This window comes from Equus asinus, chromosome 7 (assembly GCF_041296235.1).
Source record: "Equus asinus isolate D_3611 breed Donkey chromosome 7, EquAss-T2T_v2, whole genome shotgun sequence".
In the NCBI taxonomy this organism is placed as follows: domain Eukaryota; kingdom Metazoa; phylum Chordata; class Mammalia; order Perissodactyla; family Equidae; genus Equus; species Equus asinus.
The window spans coordinates 54,383,078-54,406,394 of record NC_091796.1 but is presented as its reverse complement, the minus strand read 5'-3'; the positions used below and the strand labels follow the sequence as shown (position 1 = coordinate 54,406,394).

Below are 23,317 nucleotides of genomic sequence, written 5' to 3'. Positions count from 1 at the left end.
GCCTGACCTGGCTGGCGACCCACACCCATCCTGCGACGGAGCACCTTCCTCCGCCTCCAGTTACGCATTCACGGAGGGGGGGGGGGGTGGGGGAGTGACACGGGAGGAGTTGGCTGTGCACTGCTTGGCGCAGCCACGGCGGCGGGAGGGACGCGCCAGCTCCGGGGTCAACGCGCCCCCAGAATGAGGGGGAAAGTGCTTTGCTCCGCCGGCCTTCCCCGTGCCTCCCTCCACATTAAATGAGCTTTTTGTTCTGCAATTGTGTGTGACCGACCTTAAACTTTCCCCGACGCCCTCTCGAGACCCTGGGGCTCAGGTTGTGGTGGCCGTCGGGGGTCGAGTCTCCCATGATACAGGAAAGAAGGAACTCGCGTGCGCAGCTCCCTCTCTCTGCCCTGCCTTTTAGAAGTATCCTAAATGCCTGGCAAGTTTCGGGAAGTTCGCGTCGGCACTCCCCAGCCAGCCAACCTGTGGGAACTTTCAATTCGGGGTCGCGGCGTACGGAAAGGTTAGTTCAGGAGGTGCGCAGAACGAAAAAGGGCTGCCCCGCCAGTCGCGCCCAGAGATGCTCCCCGAGTTTTGGGGTCCCGTTTGCTCTGAGCTTTCCCTGGGGAGCTTCAGGTAAGTCTCAGATAAGTCCGTGGAAAGAAGGGGGTCACCTTGCCTGGACCCAGCGCGAAATACGGCTTCCCCACCCCCACCCTCACCCTCACATACACACCCCTTCTTCGCTGCCTCCAAATGGTTATCACAACTGTGTACAAACTGACACGGTCCTTAGCGGGCAGAGGGACTGGAAGTGAACGTCGCGGGGTTATCGGCGCCGATCTGTCAGCGGCGAGTCGAGCGGCCGCAAGTTCGTCCGCAGCGGGAGCCGTGATGTACGTCTCCTTCCCTTTCGCTCACGGAGAGAATTTCTTCCGACAGACGTGACCCCAGAAGGCTGCCGAGAGAGAATTCTAACTGCGGCAGGAGGGGTTGTTTGGTGGGAATGGATTTTTACGCTTTTTTTTTCTCAGATAAATAGAAGTAAATGATTTTCTAAAGGTCAGTCTCCGTGAAAGCGTTTGGGCTGTTTGGTTTTTTTTTGTTTTTTGTTTTTTGTTTTTAATTTTTGTGTTTTTCCAGTTGGGGAGGCCAGAGGAGCCTAAGCAGAGTTGAACGGGGTAGGCAGGGGCACCGTAAAATGTGGTGTGGAGAGACGGAAAGCCCCCGTCTTGAACGTCCTCTCAGTCTAGCTGTGAGCTGTGACCTGTGTCCTGGGGGAGAAGGGGACAGGGCCTGGCAGCGCGGGGCAGGAGGGCACCGAATCGAGCAAGTTGGCGATAATTCTTTTTCTTTTTTTCATTCTTCGTTGTGAATTGCTACCAAACACTTCTGAATTTTAAATGGCTACTGAGAAGGTCCATAAACCGTTCTCATCCCATTTAGTCACTTTTATTACATTCCTCTGTGCCTCCCCCAATCGCTGCGGCGGCTCCCAGTTTCCATGTGGCCGCAGTTCCGAAAGACTGAAGGTAGAAAACTCTGGAACGGGGACTGGCGACCGGAGCAGGATCCCGGGGGCTTTAAAATTTAACCTGAGTTCGATCGAATGCGACTACAGAAGAGAGAGCCCTGCGTCTGCCGTCCACTTGCCTCCGACCAGACTTTCGAATGCCTTTCTTTTGATTTTTACATGAGTTCCGACCAAATTTTTAAGTAGACTGAGTTTTGCAGAAGCTCATTTGTAAGCAGTTCCAGAAATGTGGGCATTTGATTTCCTCCGAGTCCAACTGTTTTAAAGTGTTTCTCAGGTTTGTTCTTAAAAGCAAAGTTTTCTTTTTAAAATTCACATCTCCAGTGAGGCGATTTCTAATGCAGACGAGTTAACAAATCCTTTGGCTAAGTTCGAATCCAGCCTGTGAACAGCCCGAGGAGACGGAGCCCTGGCGTGAACCTAATTCCTGTTGTGTGTGTGTCTTTATATTTGCAAGGACCGGGACGTCCGTGTGAATTTCCCTGGACGATAGCTAAGCCCCAGGGACCTGCTTTTCCCGCAGCTCCGCAGCAGCGGGGAGAAGGCGCGCTGGCCCCGGCCCGGCTGGGACCGAGGAGCGGCGGGACCGACGCTCACCGACTCCGCAACGTGCGGGCTCTCGGGGCTGGGGCAGTTTACCCTCTAGATTCCCAGTCTCTTTATAATATGGCCTGAAACAAAAAGGAGGGGAAAAGGTAACTGCTCCTGTGCAGGATCACAAATTGTTTTTTTGGTTTTTTTAAACTGGTTTTCCAACCAAAGGAGAGAATGGATAGTTAAATGTTTTTTCTTGTCAGTTAACTTAAAAATAAACAAAACTGGTTAACCCCTGGAGTTATTCAGACCGAAAGCCAGATAGTCTGATCCAGTTTGCAGTTTTCCCAACACATCTGGCTTTGGCCCTGGGGACAACACCCTGAGGGAGAGGCACATCTTCGAAGCCCCCTCTCCCGGCCCCCTAGCTCGGGCGCTCTGAGCTTCCTCTAAAGCTCCCCAGCTGGTCCCGGAAGGCGGGGAGAATAGGGGTGCGGAAGAAGAAGTGCACCCCAAACTAGGGGGAAACCCAAGGCCCCCATAGTGCTCCAGGTAGACAGACAGGCTCTCAGAGGGTGTTCTGTTTTCCTTATGGGTTTTTTTTTTTTTCCTTTCTTTTTTTTCCTTTTCTTTTTCTCCTGTCTCTTGGGATTTGCTAATCTAGAACGAAATCGTTTCTCTCCAGACTATTTAGACCCAAAGAGTGGCCCCTCCGGAGCGAGCTGTCCCTCCCCGAGCTGCCCTCCTCACCCTCCGACAGGAGCTGGCTCCGGGGCGCGGCCTGTCCCCAGGGCTGATTTATTTGGGTCGCGCCACTTCACTATTCGCGATTTGAATCCAGCCCGGAACACACCAGCCAAGCGGGCAGGGGGCGGGGGTTTTGCTGCCAAACGGGAAAGGATATTTGGGGACCCAGGCGTGCCCTGCTTCCGAAGGAGCCGCGACACCCCGGCTAGGGCCCGCCTGCACCCCGGCAAACTTCAGCTCGTGAGATTGTCATTTCACAAAGTTCCTGGCTGCTCCAGCGACGTTTCAGAAAGAAAAAAATACAATTTCTGATTTAAAACATAGTTTTCACTTGAGTTTTTTAAAAACCAGATTTATGGGGCCTTCTCTCTCATACTATATTTCTTCCTGTCCCGGGGACGCTTTTGCCAAAGGACACGGGGTCACCTCGGCGCCCCGCATCCCCGCCCGCGTCCGGGGTCGGGGCGGCGTGTCCCCCCCTCCCCCCCCCCCCACTCAGAGGCTGTCAATCCGACGCAGACCATCGCTCAGAGTCTTGACGGTGCGCTTTTTGTTGTTTTGTTTTTTAACTCTCGAAAACTCACAAATACTCCTTAGAAACATCAGGTGGTGGCGGCGGAAGCGCGAAAACGGCGCAGCCCGGAGGTCGCCCCAGCCCCCCGCGCCGGCTCCCTGCCCCTCCCCCGCCGCCGGTCCTTTGGGGCAGCGCCGACGCCGGCCCGCCGGGCGCGCGGGATGGAGGCCGGGCCCGCCGCCCCGCAGCCCCCCGGCCCCGCGCCGTCGGCGGCCGCCCGCGCACGAGGGGTCCCCGCGGCGGCATTCCACCCCGCGCGCTGTTTACGTGACTTAATGCGCTTCACGGGCTGCGGGTGAGTCGGGGCCGCGATAAGGCGGCGGCCGGGGGAGGGTCGCTGTGCAAGCCGCGCGCTGGGCGCCTCCTGGCCCTCCCCGCGTCCATTAACCTTTCTACTTTCTTCTCCCCTCTCTCCTTTAAAGCTCGTTATCTGGGCCACCCAATGACCGACGAAAGATCTTCCCTCCCTGCTTCTCCCAAGGCCGCTTTAAACCAAATAAATTTAGCTGTTAAAGGCCAAGATGTCTGACAAAAGATCGAAAGGTGTCTTTCCGTGGTCGCTTAAAGAAGCGAAGGAGAAACTTGTGGCTGCGGAATCCCGATAAAGACATTCCTCCCCGGCGCCGGCCGCCTCCCCGCGGCCTGGCTGCGCCCTGACCCCCGAGACGGCCACTTCCGCGGCCCCCACCTCGGAGGGCCCGGCGGGACCTGGGGCCGCGGCACCGGGGAAGTGGCAGTCGCCAGGCTGCCCGGCCTGGGAGCGCCAGGCCCGGGGTGCGGGAGCCGGGCAGCTCCAGGCCGGAGCTGGGCGCCCGATGCAGCCCCCCTGCACTGCGCAGAAAAACGAAACAGTGGGGCCTAAATCACCATCCCATTTGGATTATTTTCTGCGACGACTAGTACGACAAAGCCGACCCACCGCTCCCGCCCCGCCCCCGCTCCCCGCCGTCTTGCCGAGGGGCCGTGCTGCTCCACGTCCTGGTCAGCGGGAGCGGCCCTTCCTGGGAACCCCAGTTCGAACGCGGCCGCTGGAACTGAGGCCAATGCGGAGGGTGTGGACTCGCAGGCTAACGGCGTGCAGGTGGGAGGCAGAGTCCAATCATTCAGTCATCCTCAGGTTGGGCCTGGTTATGAAGTGTGGTATTTATTATCATTATTAATTACTACTGGCATGACTACATAGAGCCCGGGGCTGCCGGCTGGGCCGAGGCCCTGCCCCGGGCGTGATCCCTTCCCTTTCCCCAAAGGTGAGGCAGGGAGTATCCAGTTTCCTGATCCAGAACTGGAAAGTGGGCTTGGGCAGTAAGATGCCGTGTTTTGGAGTTTCCCCTACGGAGTGGGTCGTCCTCCCGTGAAGTAGGTAGAGCACTGCCCCAACCTCAGGTCTGAGGAAGCCTTCTCCACCACTTTGAATACGGCAGGAGAGGCAGCTGCGGGCGGTAGGTGAAGCCCCCTTGGCTTCCCTTCGGCGGCGGCGCTTCTTCCCACCTCTTCTGCCCGCCCCATCTGTACTTTGGTGAAGTTGGAGACAGGGCTCTGGATTCCAGAAGTCAATCTAGCATCTTCAGCTTCTGTCAGCCGCCTCATGCTGGGCTCTGGCAGTTAAAGACGCCTCTCTTTTCTCATCTCCCCCTCCAAATAAGGTGAACTCCGAAACCCATCCACCTTATCTCATGCTTCCTCTTCACCCAGCCTCTGGGATGGGTCAGAGGGAAGGGGATCAATTCTGCTCCCAAGCAGGTGAAAGAGAGGCAGAAAGTTCCAACCTCCTAGACAGGCAGGACCTGTGCTTTCCCTGGATTTTGCTGGTGTCACTAGGTGTGCAGGCAATGCCAATTCTAGGGTCAGGGTCCAGATGCCACTGCCCCAGAGCTGTCAGCTCAGAGTCCTTTCTGGCTGGTTTAGTTTGGTTTTGTTTTGCAGGGGGTGGAGTGCTAAGGGGCAGCAGAAAGAGGAGGTGATAACCTTGGAGATTGGCTAAGCAAGTAACACTCCTTCCTGAGTCAGTTAAACAAAAAAGTGTCCAAGAAATAAAAAATTACTGCATTTGCCACCCAGAAATATGACTTCTCCATTCAGCTATGTTGCAAATATGCAGAGAATTAGGACCAAAGGGTTGTCTACCCACGTGCAGCCCTCCAGGCTCCTGCACTTGCCCAACAGCACTGCGCATGCACGGCACAAAGAAGAACTGGAGAGTTAGCCCCTAGTTTTGAAGTGTTTACAGTCTAGAAGGCTGGCACTTCTGTAAAGCCGGTTAGGCAAAGTATCACAGACAACCTCCAAGATGGAGAGAGGTGCCTGAGCCTTTTTCCTTCTCTTAGTAAAGCACCCAGGCTCAGATTGCCCCTAGGCTTCACAGTAAGTTTGAAAAGAAGGGAGTCGCTCTAGCTCACACACTGCGGGGATTTCCAGGAGCCCAGACTCTGGGCCAGCCTGCCTGGGTTTAAATCCTGACCCCGCCACTTACGAGCTGTGTGACCAGGACAAGTTGCCTAACCTCTCTGTGCCTGTTTCCTCCTCTGTAAAATGGGGATGAAAAAAAGTACCTTCCTTATAGGGTTATTGAGAAGATTAAAAAGTAAGTAAAGCACTTTGTAAGTAAAGTACTAATAGTACCTGGCACGTAGTAAGCACTATTTAAGTGTGAACTGTTATTATCAATATCTATATTGTAGTAGATTCACATATACCACACCAAATTGTAATTTCTCGTGTGACTCAACTGTCCCCTGGAGCTAAATTAATTCCCAGGGAAGAACTTCTTTGAGCACCCATTCAACTTTAGTAAGACTGCATTCACCAGAGGCCCCATGCTTTTTCTACGTACCAGCCCTAAGGACTTTATTTATTGCATTATGGTAGGAAAGGGGGGGAGGGAGGAGTCGAGACAGAAAGGTCCTTTACTTGCTTTTGGTTCCTTTGAAGAGGAAACATTCCTTGTTATTCCCCTTGCAAATGCCGACAGCAGACCAACATCTTCTACAGGACCAAGATAGTAATCTGGAGCTTATCCTCTGCTCCAGGAGAGTCCCAGCCCTCAGCAGCACCCCTCTCTGGGAGCTTCCTTCTGGCGGTAGATAGGAGCGAATTAACAGATGGGGCCACGAAGGAGGGCAACCTTGAGGACTGGCATTTGACATAAAGGGGAAAAAAGAACTAGTTAAATTGATCTGGTCATCTAAGTACTTTTCTGGTGCTTTTTATCGTTCAGTTTGGTTCCACTCTATATACAGAAGACTTATTTTACTTTAATCACATTTTGTTAGGGAATAAAAAAGTAAAGATCTCCGAGAAGCTATGGAACACACTGTTTTGTTCCCGGTTTTATTGAGAATGGAACACACTATTGATAGAGGAAAATCTAGGCCAGTTCAGACATTTTTCAACTGATTTCCTTTTTTTTTTTTCTTATAGCACCCCATCTTCTAAAACAAGATCTAAACTTCAATCATAAAAACTTCAAAAAAGAAGTCAGTGGGACATAACAAAGAGTACTGTTCTCTGGATAAAATGACAGGGAAAGAGATTTGTTTTTCAAAGGCAGAGTCTGGAGGGACCTTGAAAGCTTCTCGCTGCAGGTTTGCAGCCGGGTTTGTGCCCAGAGCCTGTTTCTCTCATCTCGGACAATCTTGATCTTCTCCACGTTTGATTTACTGAGTGCTGTCATTTCTCTGCTCTTTACTTTCACAATCACACATTCAGACCTGATAAAGTTCAAGACCCTGAATACTTGCCGCTTTCCCAAATTTACAGTCCACCTGCCCCCCAGCCTGGCACGCGGTCCCGAGGCTGATTGAATCTGCATGGACAGAAGCCCTGGGGAATCAGCAGAGAGCCTGGGGGGGGGGGGGTCCAAGAGGGTTGAGTCCATGGGGAATGTTAGCCCCCATGTCAGCTGTGTTAGCCAAAGCGAACCTTAGGAGCTTCCTCCTAGAAAGCATCCTCTCATTTTAGTTCTACCATCCAGTTGTAACCTCCCTGCAGGCAGGTACAGGAACTGTAATTTGCAAAATTTAGAATTGGTGAGTACTGGATGCAAAATCATGGTCAGCTTGCGTGAGTGCCTGATTTTCCTGGATCTGTTAAATAGCCTTGTGGTCCAGGACAAGCCACATAACCTCTCAGTGCCTCAGTTGCTCCATCCATAAAATGGTAGAAATATTACTTTCTACATGCATTAATCACCAACTAATGACTTGGGTCCTCCTCCCCTCATGGAGCTCTGTCAGGGCTCCAGGAAGACCTCTAGCGTGTGTGTGAGCTGGCTCATTGGATTCTGTCGGGTTAAGTACGTACCTGCGAGTTAATCTAAATACTATACCAATATGCTAAACGACAGGAATGATTCATCTCTAGAGACTAAACGGTTAACTTAGGCTCAACTTTCAAGCCACTGAAATGTCTTCTGAAGGAAGATGCTGTCTGAATAAACTATTCCTTGCCTGTAAATATATAATAAGCCAACTAAATCACAGAACACTGACAAAAAGCAATTACTGACGACGAATGCCCTTATTTCCAATATGGTTGCTATACGGGGACTTCATAGTTACTAAATAGGTAATTATTTTACATGATTTAATGTTTTCATTTATCTGGCACTGTCAGAATTTCCTGAGTAAGGTAAACATTTTAGGTAGCAGCGGTTTAAGTAGGTCTTTTTTTTTTTCTTTAAATCATTGTTCCAAGTCCATGAACTAAAAACAGTGTGATTTTTTTTCCATTTAAAATTCATATTCTAAAGAAGGCTAAATTGTCATAATATCTAAGGGAAAAATTGTATTCACCACCGGGAACGAAGCAAAGTTATTGCCTACCTTCTTTGAAAGGCATTTTTTTTTAACCTATCCTGTCAGGAGACACCCAGTAGAATATATTACGATGTTGCTTTTTCCTGACCATAATAATACACCTCTACAGAGGTGAGTAAAAATAGAAACTTGACTTAATGGATATCAAATAACTTTTTCTGGCTACTCCTGAGCCAGATTACTGCTGTTTATAATACCACAAATTAAAGGCATGCAATTATCCAACCAAAACAGTGTGGATATTTCACCATTTTTAAAGACTGACTACCACATAGCCATTGCCCAGCAGACTCTAGCCAAAAACCACAGTGTGGATCCACAAATAAAGCTGTCAACCTTTGCATTTCAAAGGCATCTTTCTTAGAGAGCTCAGCATGCTCTGGGCAGAAGTGAAACAGGCTTGGTGAATAGCAAGGAGCCTGCCCACTGGATGAGCTCATGGGCCAGCGGTGGAATCTGTCTGCGTCTCAGCACTGTGGCTAGGTTAGTTAAGCCCTGGCTTTGGAGGTTGAGAGGATAGAAGTCTTGATTCAAATCCCAACTCTGCAGCTCGCTCACTCTCTGGCTGTGTGCCCTTATGCAAGTTCCTTAATATCTCTACTTCTGGGGCCGGCCCCTTGGCCGAGTGGTTCAGTTTGCATGCTCCACTTGGCAGCCCAGTGTTCGCTGGTTCGGATCCCGGGTGTGGACCTACACACGGCTCATGAGGCCGTGCCATGGCAGCGTCCCACATAGAGGAACTACAGTGGCTCACAACTGGGACATACAACTATGTGCTGGGACTTTGGGGAGAAAAAAAAAAGAGGAAGATTGGCAACAGATGTTAGCTCAGGGCCAATCTTCAAAAATAAAATTAGTATCTCTACTTCTCATTTTCCCCATCTGTAAAAATGGGTGGTAATAACAGTAGCCACCTCAAAGAATTGTTATGTAGACTAAATGAGTTCATATTTATAAAATGCTTAGAAGAGTGCCTGGTTCAACATGCAGGCTCTTGGCACTGTTTGATAAATAAGTAAAAACACAAACTTCTATTTCAGGCCACCTCTTAAGGGGAAGGGAGATGAAGAGGAAGGGAGGAGGTAACAGGGGCTCAGAAAAGTTGGGTAGGAAGATGATCAAAGGCATAAAGAACAGATATGGAAAAAGCCTTTGAGAATGCCAGACATATCTTATTGGGGATTATTTAAGATCATAAACTCACCCTTTCTGTATTTGGCACCTTCTTGTGTGCTCTCTTCACAATGACAAATGTGCCAATAATTTGATCTGTGAATGTTTCTCCATCACACAGTGGGCCTCTTCTTTCTCCACCCACCCCACCACACTCCCATCATGGCTGCCCCCTCTATGCTCAGGCAGCACTGTGGTCATTGTGACAGGGGGTGGATCACAGGGGCCTCGTCTTTCTTGCATCCCTGTGCTCCTTAGTCTGTGAGCCTTGAGGGGCACGGATCATGTCTCGTTCATCTTTGTATCCCCATTGACACAGCCAGTGTCTAGCACATGGCACTCATGTTGTTGAATAAACTGTGGAGTGTGATAAGATTGAATGCTTTAAGATACAATATTCCAAGCCCGAAGCATGAATTCCAACATCATCAATATCGTACCATTCTACACCAAAGACAATGTTCTCTATAGATGACTTTTGAAAATTCAGGTCTTTTTCTTCTATATCCTCCTAAATAGAATCCTCAACAAGAAGGTTTGAACGTCAACTTTTGGGGGAATTCTACATTGAATAGAACTGATTATCAAATGATGTCTTTATAAGTTATTTTTGGTCCAATAACCCTAGTACAAACAAATGCTGACCACAGCCTGTAGCAGTTGGCTGATCCCAGGCGCTGTACAACTGACTCCCAGAGGAGCTGTTGTGACTACTGTTGCAGCCGGGCATTGTGCCTTGGCTTCCCACACGTTGTCTCAGTTTTTATGGACTTTATATTTCACTACATTCTGCCACCTCCAACCTCAGAATACTCTTCACATTTTTCCTCCTAATTCAGCCACTTAAGATTACTATATTGTCTGTATTCAGAATTCTGTATTAGCCAATAATTTATTAAGTCCATTAGAAAGAGCACTTTAAAAGAAGAATTAACAGCTAATAGTACAAATCAGCAAGAATTAATTAACCATCAACGGCATCTCCAGCACCATGAACACAAAGCAGAGGGGTGACTTCCATTTTCCGTGTTGGAGGTACACTCCTCTTCTGTTTCCAGCATTTTAATATCAAGGAACACATTTTATTTTTCCTTCTTCTCCCCAAAGCCCCCAGTACAGTTGTATATTTTAGTTGTGGGTCCTTCTAGTTGTGACACGTGGGACGCCGCCTCAGCACGGCTTGATGATGGGTGCTAGGTCCACGCCCAGGATCCGAACCGGGGAAACCCTGGGCCACAAAGCAGAGCACATGACCTTAACCACTCGGCCATGGGGCCAGCCCCAAGGAACAGATTTTAGAATGGAGAGCAATTGTCCTTTGCCCTTATGTTTAACAGAGGAACAGATTTATGACTTGCACCTACTGAAAATAGGATAAGGTCACACCAAAAAAGGGAAAAGAGTACAAGAAAACAAGGGTCACCTCTGAAGGGCTCATTCAAATACAATGTCAAGTTCCTTTCATTTTTACTGAACTCAGTTTAAGAATACTATCGTTTATGTTTTCCACTGTGTTGTTCCAGGTAATCCAGATTTCTTTTCATTGCGGGGGATGTGTGAGAATTGATGCCCTATTTGAAGAAAACCAGCCACTGTCCACACCGAGGGTCCTCCCTCCCTGGAAGCCCCCAAATACATAGGAAACAGGGTAAGACATGCTAAGGAAATTCAGTTCAAACACTTGCACACAACACTACAAAGGTGGAGATCTTACAAGAATACCGTGGATAAAGTTTCTGCCCTACGGAATTGTCACTGTAAATATCCTACCTAAATAGATGCACCCCAAAGAGATTCACAGCACAGACCCAGCTGCACGTCGGTTCAACTGTCCTTCTCCTATTCTGTAACGTTAAGAACAAAGGTCAGTGTCATACTTTCTCTTATCTGCTTCATCTCTCACACTGATACAGACTGTGGGCTGAAGAAAGAAGCAAAAGAATTGTCTCTCACTTCCTCCCTCCACGTACCAAACCCGGGGCTCACTGAAGCGCATTATTTCTGGACATAACCCTAAGTCAGTCATTCAGGGAGAGAAGCCGCATCCGAACAGCTGTTCTCTTGCCTACAGAACAACTTCCAGGCCATAGCAGAGGGGTTCTGGTTCAACTTCCTTGTAGGTGACCATATAATGAGGAACAACAGGGCGGTGAATAGGAATGATGTGGGAGGAAGATTTATTCCAATCTGCACCACTGTGAGACTCATGAAGGAGAATGAGATCTATTGACTTCTTTTGAATCAAGATATGGAGGGAAAGCCCAAGGCAATGCTATGAAATAGGTGAAAAGGCCTTTGGTCCCTTGCTCCTATAGCCGGTGCTGTGTAACCAACAGGGACTCTCATCAGTCTGTTCCACACACAATCCTTCCCTTCTTCCCTCTCCGGGCAACTGACCCGCAGACAGGTGGCCACCAGGCTGCTCTGAGCCAGTGTGTTCCGGGAGTTAATGGGCTAGTAACCAGCTCGTCAGGGTGACATACTGTGTTTCAGTGGAGGCTTTGTGTAGTACGGTTTCTTAAAGGAGTGAGAGGTGGAATTTCGGACTCCTTGGCAGACCTGTGGGAGAGATTTGGGGGGTGGAGGGGAGAGTCTTAGTAATATTTCATTCCTGCCAGGTAGGCCACCACCTACCACACCTATAGGTAAGGGGGGTTCACCTAATCTTGGTGCCAAGCATGGAACTTTTCATTTCAAGGCACTCTCTGCACTTGCTTGATCACTTGTTTTTCAATCTGCAACTTAAAAGTTGAATGAAAAGTATTATGAACCATTGCATTTTCATGTTGAAACCATCTAAAGATGGCAAATATCTCTACTCTTAGAAAAAGTCCCTACTTTGACTAACCCATGGGTGGAGAAGGAGAAAATTACTATTTGCTTTTGCTTAGAAATGTGAGCCTGTTTGGATCTCTCAGGTTTCCATAAAACTGACAAATCAGAAAATGAGTTAGCTGTAGGAGATAAGGTATTCTGTGTATAAATATTTAGGGGCGCGATGTGAGCACTATGCTAGAATTTCAAAAATGGTTAAAATCATGATGGCAAATTCTCAACTGCTGTGAAAACAAACAAGATACAGCTTGCTGAATGGGAAATGAACAATCTTTAAATGCTGTGTTATTCGAGAATGCTGCCCTAGTGCATTGTACTTACTTAAAATGAGCCAGTAACAAAGAATCACAGAATGTTAAAGCCAGAAGCTGCCTTAAACTTCATCTAATATTACATCCTCATGAGAAACCTGAGACCCAGAGGGTCCCCAAAAGTTGATTTGTAAGTTGCTTATTTGGAACTTGGAGCATTTTCTCATAGAAATAATGTGATAAATGATGGTTAGAGCCCAAAAAACCTCGCCCCCCCGCCACCTTATTACACAGTACTGTATGCTTGGACACTATTGTTTTCTGTCTTCACTGCAAGTGTACACCATTAACCTACATTCCTGGTTAATATGAGCAGTTGACATAACATCACGTCAGAAGGAAGACACAGCCCCTAGAAATGGGCCATCTGATGCCTAGATACAAAACACCTCCAACTCTCTGTAAAGGTTAGAATATTTTTGGTTCCAAGACACCAAAACTCTTCTCTAAGTAGATTGAACAATGAGGACGTTCATGTGTTTGTGTAAATGGAAGTTAGAGTGGGGCGAGCTGCAGAGTTGGGTTAACCCAGGATCTCCGGCTCCGTTTCTCTGCCACTCCCTTCTACGTGCTTTACCCATTTGTTGATTTCATCTTTAGGTCACTTCTCTCAGGTGGCAAAAGGACTGTGGTGGTTCTTGTACATCCTGTAATGGCATCCAGAAGAAGAGAGAGAAAACCGTGGCCACAGGATTCCAATCAGGAATCCTGAGGATCACCTTGATTGGATCCCATAAGTCATATGCCCACCCCTGAACCAATAGCCTTAGCTTGAGAGTGGAATGGGCTGAGTCAGTTAAGCCAACCAAGCATTAGGGGTGAGATCATCTCCCCTCAAAGTATGGGTGATGATGTAAACTAAAAGGAAAATGTGGGTCCACTGAGATGTGTGAAGGGGAGAAAATGGATAGAAACCAACAATATCCACTAAACCATCTTTCCCTGTTGACCCCAGCCCCAGCCCCTGAGGGAAGGTATTATGTGGCATGGTGGAGCTAAGGAAGCTGGATTAGCAGGGGCAGGCACACAAGTGTAGATCAGAAGGAGGAAGTGGAAATGTTCTACTTCTGTTCACTCCATCCTAGAGCACACGCTACCTCCATCCTCTAGAAGCCCCAGACCATGTATTCCCACTCTGTGTCTCAAGTCCTAACTACTGAGACCTTCACTCCAGCTTAGAACTTTTGGATCTGCAACCACTACTAGAAAGGAAAATATCAAAAGAAAAATATACCTTTTCTTGCATCATTTAGAAGTGCCTACATGTCTTCTGTTTCCTTTCTATCCCACTTCCTTGTCGAAGGGAAACTTAAAGGCCCTAGAAATATGACTCATTCTTTGTCCCCTGACAAAATCGCTTTGGTACCCACTGATTTCCCAGCATGCTTTGGGATGAAACTATGGTGGCTTTGAATCCACTTTTGATGATCTGCCTTTAGTCACTCACGCATTGAGAACTGCAAGGTTAACCGTGAGGTTATCTAAACAAATGTACAAAGAAAGTGGCATTAACACTGCTTTCACAATTACCCTCACATTAATAAAAGTACATTTACCCAACTCTCTTCAGAGTATCCTCTTTTTGACTAATAGTGATTCCAGTGTTCATTCATGAGCCATCAAGCTGGAAAATGTAATAAATAGACTCGTGATTGGAAAATAAGCTGGAATTGGATTCATGACAATCAATGAAAACACAAAAATAAAATAAAGAAAGGGTCAGTTACTCAGGCTTCTCAGCAAAATTGTCCCACATAAAGATTGATTTCAATCTCACTCCCACGGTACTCCGAAAATCCCGTTTTCTAAAATGGTGGTTTCCCACTGAAAGACTGGCTCATAGCCCAGGCCTCTATCTCTAGAGCTTTCCACAGAGTTCCAAGTAATGCAGGCTTTGCTTGACTGGAAGCCTGGAAATAACAGTCCTATTAAGGGTTAAATTTTAAATAGTTTAGGTATAGTATTGCGATAATAATAACACTTTAGGTGTTCGTAGTGGCTCACGGTCATGTGAAATGCTGACGTAATAAATCGCTGCACGTGCTGTCTGCAGGATTTGAAGGATGTCTGCTGTGGGTGCCGAGCAGGCTTCCAGTCTGACACCTGGCCCGCACTCGCTGAGGGGGATACACAGTGGCAGGAAAAGACAAGCACTAGAATGGGATTTTCTTTGTGATAATGGCAAATAACTTTTTTAAGCTTGATTTTCCTTATGTATTATTTGTAAAAATGAAGTTTTTGTTTCAGAGTGAGGCAAATATATTCCTGAGTAGAAGTGAATGTTAATTTTTTTTTAAAGTACTCTATCCTTTTGGCTGATTCCTCTCCCAAATATTTTCTCCTCTTAACTAGCATGATTTTATCTTTTATAAAGACAAAATAGGTTTTAATGTTGGGCCATGAATAAAGTGACAGCAATCAGCCTAATTATATTAGTTGTTTTGTGTTGCTTATCGCTCAGTTTAGGGTATCATTGCTCCTTCTCTTTGTCTTACAAGCTTTTTTTGAAGGACGAATGCTCTCTCCCCAATTTGGGTTGACGTTTCCAGGCATGTTTTCGGAATTATCCATTCCCCTGTGGTTTACCCGACCCTTCTCGGGGCCCAGTGTTAAGTATGGAGGAAAAGGTTAGTTCACTCCCATCACACTGGAGGCTGTTTCAGGGGAGACGAGTTGTTTCAAAACCCTCATTTCTCAACTGCCAGCACTTAAAATATATGGGGCACTAGCAAGTGGACTTAAATGGATATAATCGTTTTGGAAAGTAACTTGTTAATCGGCTTTAATAGTCAGAGTTTACTGTGTAACATTCCCACATTATCTCCAAAGGTGGCATGTTGTAAAGAATTTATATGCCCCACAATAAGGAAATGGTTAAATACAGCACATCCACACAATGGGTCATTCTATTGCCATTAAAAACATGTTTTTGAAGAATATTTAATAAATGAGAAAATGCTCATGTTTATGGCATAATTTTGTCTAGGGCTTGTAAGATAGGGAGAATTTTATTTTCTCTTTTGTGTGTGTGTGCATTTCTCTATTTTACAATTTTCTATAGTGAGCGTCTACTGTTTTTTGAAATAAAAAAAAGTTCCAGGAATTCAGGAAGGCGCAGGCTGGACCCTCGCCCTGGGTGTGAAGTCTGGCTGTCAGTGGGCCAGGGGATCCGTCAGCAAATATTTATCCACTGCTTACTTTGTGCCAGGCACAGGGACCAACAGTGGAGACACAAATGACTTAAAAATAAAACAAAGCAACACCAGCCCGGAGGGTCGCCTGGGCCGAGGCCCTCGGAGTTCACAGTGAGTCTTAATTGTGTGAACAAATGGGGCTGCTTGCTGTCCCCATTGTTTGACTCAAATTACTGGTGCCCTAAGGAAAAGAGGCCAGTTTAACAACAGACATATTAGTAACTTTTTAAAATCCAAGATACCAATCACCAGAAAGTCCACTTAATCGAAAATTTCTTTCTTTTACGTGCTATTTTTAGGAGAAACAGACAAATGACAAAATAAGATAGAAGATGAATTTTTTAAAAAATCAGCTCATCTTCTACCTCCTTTTTAATAGGATTACGCAATGAGAGTTAATATTCATTCTAATGTGAGGTACTGTCCAATTTTAAAGAAGCAAATACTGTTTCTTTGTCTTTGCATTTGGATTCTTTGAAGGGCGGTGATCCAGATACATATAGTAATGTCAGTCAAGCAGCACCTCTTAACTATTCTGGATAAATGGAAGAGTCTGCGTTTAGAATTTAAACTCGTCATCAGGAATTCACCTTGAGATAAAAATAATTTTTTTAATTTATGTCGCAAGAAGTTTCTATTTAAATAACTATTATTGTTGTTGTCTGCAAGTAATACATTGGATTATAATGGATGAAAATGTACATAATAATTAGCCAAAAGAAAGATTGTCCTATTGATAACATTTCGTTCAAAAGCAACGTCTTTTCTTGAAGACATATCATGTTATCCATACACGAATAGAAGTCGTATAATTTTTAGAGCAGTCCCAGATAGTAAGTGAGAAGCTTCAGGCACTGGAAACGAGTCCCATTTGTGCCACTATCTGATCTGGCACAGTGTATCTGTATCGCTCAATTTCATTTTTCTCATCTGTAGAATGGAAGTGGCAGTTGCTGCTTCTTTATTACTTTACAGACATGACTTAAGGATAAATAATATATTAAAAGGTGCCTCTGATTCCTTGGCAGAATGAGGCATAATTAACTGAGGAAGACTCAGAAAATTAGGAGTCAATACAGATAAGCAAAGATGCTCAGCCGTCTCCCTTCCTCTGTCTAGGCAGCTCCACCTGTGTCGGTCTCCATGTGTTCTGATAACAGGAACAACACAGAATGAGTGGTGGATAAATATTCTCTTCTTTTGCTTTAATGGAAGTATGATCTAGGGCTGTAAGGTTAAGGAAATCTGTAAAGCCTGTCCAAGGTAAATTATAACTAATAACCATAGAAAGCATAATGAAAATAGAAAATTACCATCTGGAAAACACCACAGTAATAATTGGTTCAGGGAAGAATCATCAACGAACGCTAAAATTAGTCACTGAAAGTATGATGAGAAATGAGATTTTACGTAGTCTCAAAGTAGGTTTCTACAATACTTACTAAGGAAAAAATAGTGACTTTACAGTGGAGAAACCTGACAGATGCCTCCTTGACCAGGTGATTAAAGTTGACATTCCTTGCAATGGGACAGATTGACATCATGTGCCTCCCCATATAGACGCTCTGAGAAGGACCCAACGTCACGATGGGGTTACGAAAAATTCATGAGGAAATAAAAGACAACCCAAATTGGCGGTCATTCTATAAAATAATTGGCCAGTAGTTTTCAAAAATATCAAGATTGTGAAAGACAAAGAAAGATGGAGAAAGTGTTCTAGATTAGAGGAAACTGAGGAGACATAGACAGCTAATGCAACCTGTGATCCCTCTGTGGATCTGGGACCAGGAAAAGGACACAGTGGAACAATTGGTGAAACCCCAATCAGGTCTGTAGATTTGATGAGAGTATTGTATCAAAGGTAATTTTCCGATTTTGATCATTGTGATGTAGTTAGGTAAAATGTTAAATTTGGGGGAATCTGGGTGAAAGGTATATGGGAATTTTTTGGTACTAATTTTGCGTTTTTTCTTTTTTTTTGGTACATCTGAAAAAAAAACTGTCCAAGATAGGTAACTAGGTAGAAATATCTTAAAGCCATTTTTGTGAAAGTGATACTCAGAGGAAATAAACAGAAATCTGACTTAAAAGGTGCCCCTCTTAAGAAGAATTAGAGATGGAGAAGATAATTTGAGAAGTGGTTTTCGTTTCCCTTTGCCAAACAGAATCATAGAATCTCAGTGCTGGAAAGAACCTTAAAGAGAATATTGATAAGAAAGAAACCAGCCACAACCTTAACATCCAACAACAGGGGAATCAATCAATCATCATGCTTCATGCACTCCATGGATTTCCGCAACCCTTGAATGTTATCCTTGTGAGAAATCGTGTAGCAAAATGGGGACATGCTTGTACTATAATTTTATTCCTTTAAAAATAAGGATGCAAATTATATGCACACTTTCTAAATCCCACTACTTAACATATACATACATGAAGAAAGACAAAGCAAATGCACGGTGAATGTAGTTAAGATGGTGGGATTGTAGGGAGATTTTTTTTCTTTTCCTTTTTCCTATAATATTTTAGATTTCAAATGTTGTTATAAAGAAACAGTGAAAGTTCTAATTGTGAGCCAAAATTTATCCTCCTGTGTGATAAATTCTAAAGCTTCTTTCACACAATGGCCTTGCCTACACTCCTTCAGCCATAGATAGTGGGGACTTCCACACACGTGCCACGCTGAGCCAGCCACTGGGCCCCTCCCCATGGAAGCAACCAGCCTTCCTAGGCTCTCGCTGCCCTGCGTTTGGTGTAAGATCTTTTATGTTTGGGGGATGAATCCTGGGAAAACCCCTGAGTACAGCTGTAACTTCACTGACTTTGCCCAAAATTCACAAGGCATTGTCTCAGTTCCCCTTTTTCATTTTCATTCCTCCCCTGGGGCTGAAGTCTCACCCCCCCGGCTTGTCTGTTACTCTAACATAGTGCCTGGTCCTTGCCAGTGTCCCCTCCTCTTCTGGGAGCTGAACTCTGTTTCCTGTGTGTTGGTCTGCTCAGGCTGCTGTAACAAAGCACAGACTGGGTGGCTCAAGCAACAGGAATGTACTGTCTCGCAGTTCTGGAGGCCCGAAGTCCAAGATCAAGATATCTGCTGGGTTGGTTCCTCCTGAGGGCTGTGTGGGAAGGATCTGTTCCGGGGCTCTCTCCTTGGCATGCAGATGTCCATCTTCTCTTTATGTCTCTTCACATTGTCTTCCCTCTTTGTGTGTCTCTGTGTCTAAATTTGTGTCTTCTTTTTTTTTTATTTATGTATTTTTTGGAGGAAGATTAGCCCCCAGCTAACATCTGCCACCCATCCTCAGCTTTTTGCTGAGGAAGACTGGCCCTGAGCTAACATCCATGCCCATCTTCCTCTACTTTATACGTGGGATGCTGCCACAGCATGGCTTGACAAGCAATGAGTAGGTCCACACCCAGGATCCGGGCAGGGAACCCCGGGCTGTTCAAGCAGAACGCATGAACTTAACCGCTATGCCACCAGGCCCGCCCCCTAAAATTGCATCTTCTTAAAGGGACACTAGTCATTGATTAGAACCCAGCCTAACCCAATAGGCCATCATTTTAATTTGGTTACACCTGCAAAGACCTTATTTCCAAATAAGGTCACATTCTTAGGTACTGGGGGTTAAGACTTCCACATACGAATTTAAGGAGGGAGGACACAATTCGACCCCTAACACCACATCCGCAGGTACTGATGGAGTATGGCTCTCCATGACGTTAGACCACCGGCCTCTGATAGAGCCACAGACCTCTGGTCTGATACTTTCTAGAGACTCCCACTGTTGAATGTTCTATCAGACCCCTTTGAACAGACTCATACTCCCTGGCTACAGGGGTTATTAACCTGGCTGGAGGGCTGTCCCCATGAGTGATGGTCAAGTATCTGCCCATTGTAAAGAATCTATTTGCCTTATCACATGAATTTCAACATTACGTTTGTCAATGAAAAAAAGGAAGTACCATTTGATTCTCTATAGTCTCAGCTGTTGTGCATTTTTAAATAGTTACAAAAAACATTGTAATCTTTTTGTCACCACTTATACAAAGAAATGTTTTTCTTGATGGCGATTATTGAGGATTTGAAGAGATCCTTTTTAAAAACTCTTGCTGAGGAAATACGTGTAGCTATTTCAAGCATAAAAGTGAATGTAAAAATTTTATATTCATGAAATAGTCAGATTTCCCATTAAAAATTTTGAAAGAATTTTATTTGGATGTTTTATACAAATTTGATAATTAATATTTTTCCCTATTACCCTCTGACCAAATAGTACGTAATAATTGTTTTAATGTTCTGATCCTGGGGGCTGGCCCCGTGGCCGAGTGGTTAAGTTCTTGTGCTCTGCTGCAGGCGGCCCAGTGTTTTGGTGGTTCAAATCCTGGGCATGGACATGGTACCTCTCATCTAGCCACGCTGAGGCAGCATCCCACATGCCACAACTAGAAGGACCCACAACTAAGAATATACAACTATGTACCAGGGGGGCTTTGGGGAGAAAAAGGAAAAAATAAAATCTTAATAAATAAATAATGTTCTGATCCTCTCTTTCTAAATAATCATCTTTATGCTCTTCAACGGGCTCCTCCACAACACACGCCGATCTCCTTCCCACCTCACAGAGGTGCTTTTCTCCAGTGGGGCGTAGATTATATTTCATCCCTGTGTGTCACCCTTGAGTCCAATCTACGTGATTTCAATGAGATCATCATGTTTACACCTGGTATTATAATCCCAAATTGACTTTGCTTGTTCCTCTGCCCTGTGTGTTTGTCCACAGGCATCCAAGGCCCTAAGCATTGTTTCTGGTCTGCTTCCCAGCTGCTTTCTCCTGTGAATCACCAGGCGCCCCCTGCTCCCTTATTCTTTCTATGTTATGCCTGTTATTCTTCAGAGTAACTGGATTCACAGAGGTATTTGGGGGCTTTCCTCCCTTCCTTTACTTATTCTCTTTTCAATCTCCATGGGTAAGTTATTATTTATCCAGTAAACTCCTGGGTTAACTATTATTTCCCAATTTTGTGAGATGCCCTCCATCCCAAACCAAATGTCCCTCATTTTCATAGCATAACTACCCCAAATCAAGACCCGTAAATCTTAATTTACTAAAACAAAACCATCTTCAAGGCCTGCCACTCATGTCTCAGACCTTCTCCCTTTCAAACTTACAGATGTCAGTAGTAAGATACAAAGGAAATAACCAACTGGGCTCCCAAGTCCTAAACTCTGTAGTCTCTTGGAAATGCTTCCTTTCTTTTCTGGTGAAGTCATTCACTCCCACAGGAGGCAGAGTGATCATTTTTCAAAGTTCCAGGTATTATCTTCAAGCAACCAGTCTTTCACACTCCCTTCAGCCAACCCATGGCCCTGTTAATTCTTCCTCCATAAATGCTTCTTGGATCTGCCTCATTTCCATCTCTACTGCGTTGCCTTAACTGAAGCCCTCATTATATGGATCCTGTTTGAAACATTGCAATGGTCTCTTTTACAGTTTAGTCTCCACACTGCCATCAGAATTATTACCTGATGCTTCTCAAAAACTGTCAATAGCTCTCGTTACTACACAATGAAATTCATCGTCTTTGACAATATGGCCCCAATCCTCTTTTCTAGCTTCATCCTACACTTTGTGCCCATAATCTTGTGCAAAGTAAGCAACCTGCAATTCCCTGAATGTATCATTAGTTCCGTGCTTTGGGGCCTGTCCCCATTCTCTAGTTACATAACTATTATCCCATCTTTCAAAGCTCATTCACAGAACCTTCTGTGACTCTCTTCCTTCCCCACACCTTGCCAAAGTTAATCTCTCCTTCCTCTAGTTCCTCTTGAGTTCCCCCACTATATTTCTGTCACCTGGGAGATAAAGATTGTATCATAATATTTTCTCCATTTTCCCAAGCCCTTGACTCAGAGCCCGGCATGTAATAAGGGCTTGAATTATTAAATTTCCAAGAATTTGCGAGCTAGTTGATCTTACATTGGTTGCTTGAAAGTAGCCATGGTGGAAGTATTTGCATCGTGGAAATCGACAACACTACAATAGGAACGTTTTATTTTTAAGAAGCAATAGCTGCTTCCTAAACATTTACCAGCCCACCACTGATTGCACAAGTAATATATGAATACAGTGAAATCAACTGTTCTCTTTACTAACCCCCATACTCAACCCCAGGCTCCTCCCCAGAACTAAACAGTTTGGTGTGTATCTTCCAGACCCCTTTTCACACATTTTCTGTGTTATAATATTTGCTGATTTTAAGCCTGCTAGCTCATTGTCCCTTATCCATGAAGCCTTCGCAGACTGCTCCTGCCATCACTATTGTGACTTTCTTCTGACCTCCTTCAGCACCCACCACATCATTTCTAACTTTGGTGTGCCTTATGTTAGTAAGATTCTAAGTTACTTGGAGAAAGGTATCATTTATACTTTAAATGTCTGTATTTTGTACTGGACAGGCCCTCATTAAGATGAATAAGCTCCAGGGATCTAATGTTCAGCATGGTAACTATAGTTAATATTGTATTATGTACTTAAAAGTTGCTGAGAGAGTAGATCTTAAATGTTCTCACCACGCAAACAAACGTGGTAGGTATGTGAGGTGATGGTGTTAACCAACTTTTATTGTGGTAATCATTTTGCAATATGTATGTGTATCAAATCATCATGTTGTACCGCTTAAACTTACACAATATGTCAATTATATCTCAATAAAGCTGGACAAAATAAAATAAAGTAAAAAAAACCCACATGCACAAAAATGTCAATTATTTAATTCTTGGTACAAAGCCTGCTAGGAATCATCCAGTGCTGTCTAACTATACCGTTAGTTATGAAAGTATGCAAACAATAATAAGTATGTTTGGGGCTTTTTTTTCTTTATTTTTTATATAAAGGGCAACTTCAATTTTCTCAGGGTACCGCAGTGCCCAAGTCAGGAAATGAGAACAATGCTTTGTTCTTATCTGCCAGCCTGTCTTTAGTTAGGTAAGGCCTCCATCTCTTGCTGCTCCGCTCTGCTGCCTGGAGACGCATGGTGCAGGAGAGAAGATTTGTGCTCTCAAAGCAGACATTCTAATGCTAAGCAGCCTTTCCCTGTGGGTATGGAGCTGCCATCTGACTAGTAAATCTACTCTGCTGTGCCCAGCAAGACCCGGTGCTACAGCTTGAGGGCCACAGTGAGACCCCAAGCTTGGGTGGCGGACCTAAATTTCAGATACAGAGAAGAGGTCGTGTGCAATGCAGCTGAGTTTCTCTATGACCCCCAGAAGCGGGAAGAGTGGGGATTCTCCCAGCACCCCTTGCTCCACTCCCTGTCACAGCCCCTCCTAAAGTGAGAGCACGTCGCCATCCTACCTGAAGGACACCAAGAAAAAGGCTGCAGTATATTTAAATAAATTAAGCAAGCTAAGCCAGCCCTTTCCACAATAAGATTATAAAATTTAGATATCTGAGGCAAAGTGATAGAGGTCATAGCTTTTAGTCCTTATGAGTTGTTTTCTCAAGTGATAAATGAAAAAGTTAAAGCAAATGTGGACATGCATAGGAAGACTTAGTCTTCTTGACTGCAGTATGAGAAAGGCAGTTAAATCTTCCCCAGAGAAGAGAAACCAT

At 45.3% G+C, this 23,317-nt stretch overlaps 1 long non-coding RNA gene across 9 annotated transcripts in view; it reads left to right on the top strand.

Moving 5' to 3' along the window:
* Positions 1 to 722: 722 nt before the first annotated feature.
* LOC123287080 (uncharacterized) overlaps positions 723 to 23,317 on the top strand; it is a 34,560-nt gene continuing 11,965 nt past the window's right edge. For 4 of the 9 annotated variants that reach the window (XR_011504525.1, XR_011504526.1, XR_011504523.1 and 1 more), the window contains exons 1-3: positions 723 to 3,669; positions 3,797 to 4,455; positions 10,885 to 11,009. This is a non-coding gene — a long non-coding RNA (uncharacterized lncRNA). The other 5 variants (XR_011504530.1, XR_011504529.1, XR_011504528.1 and 2 more) reach the window with 5 other exon arrangements.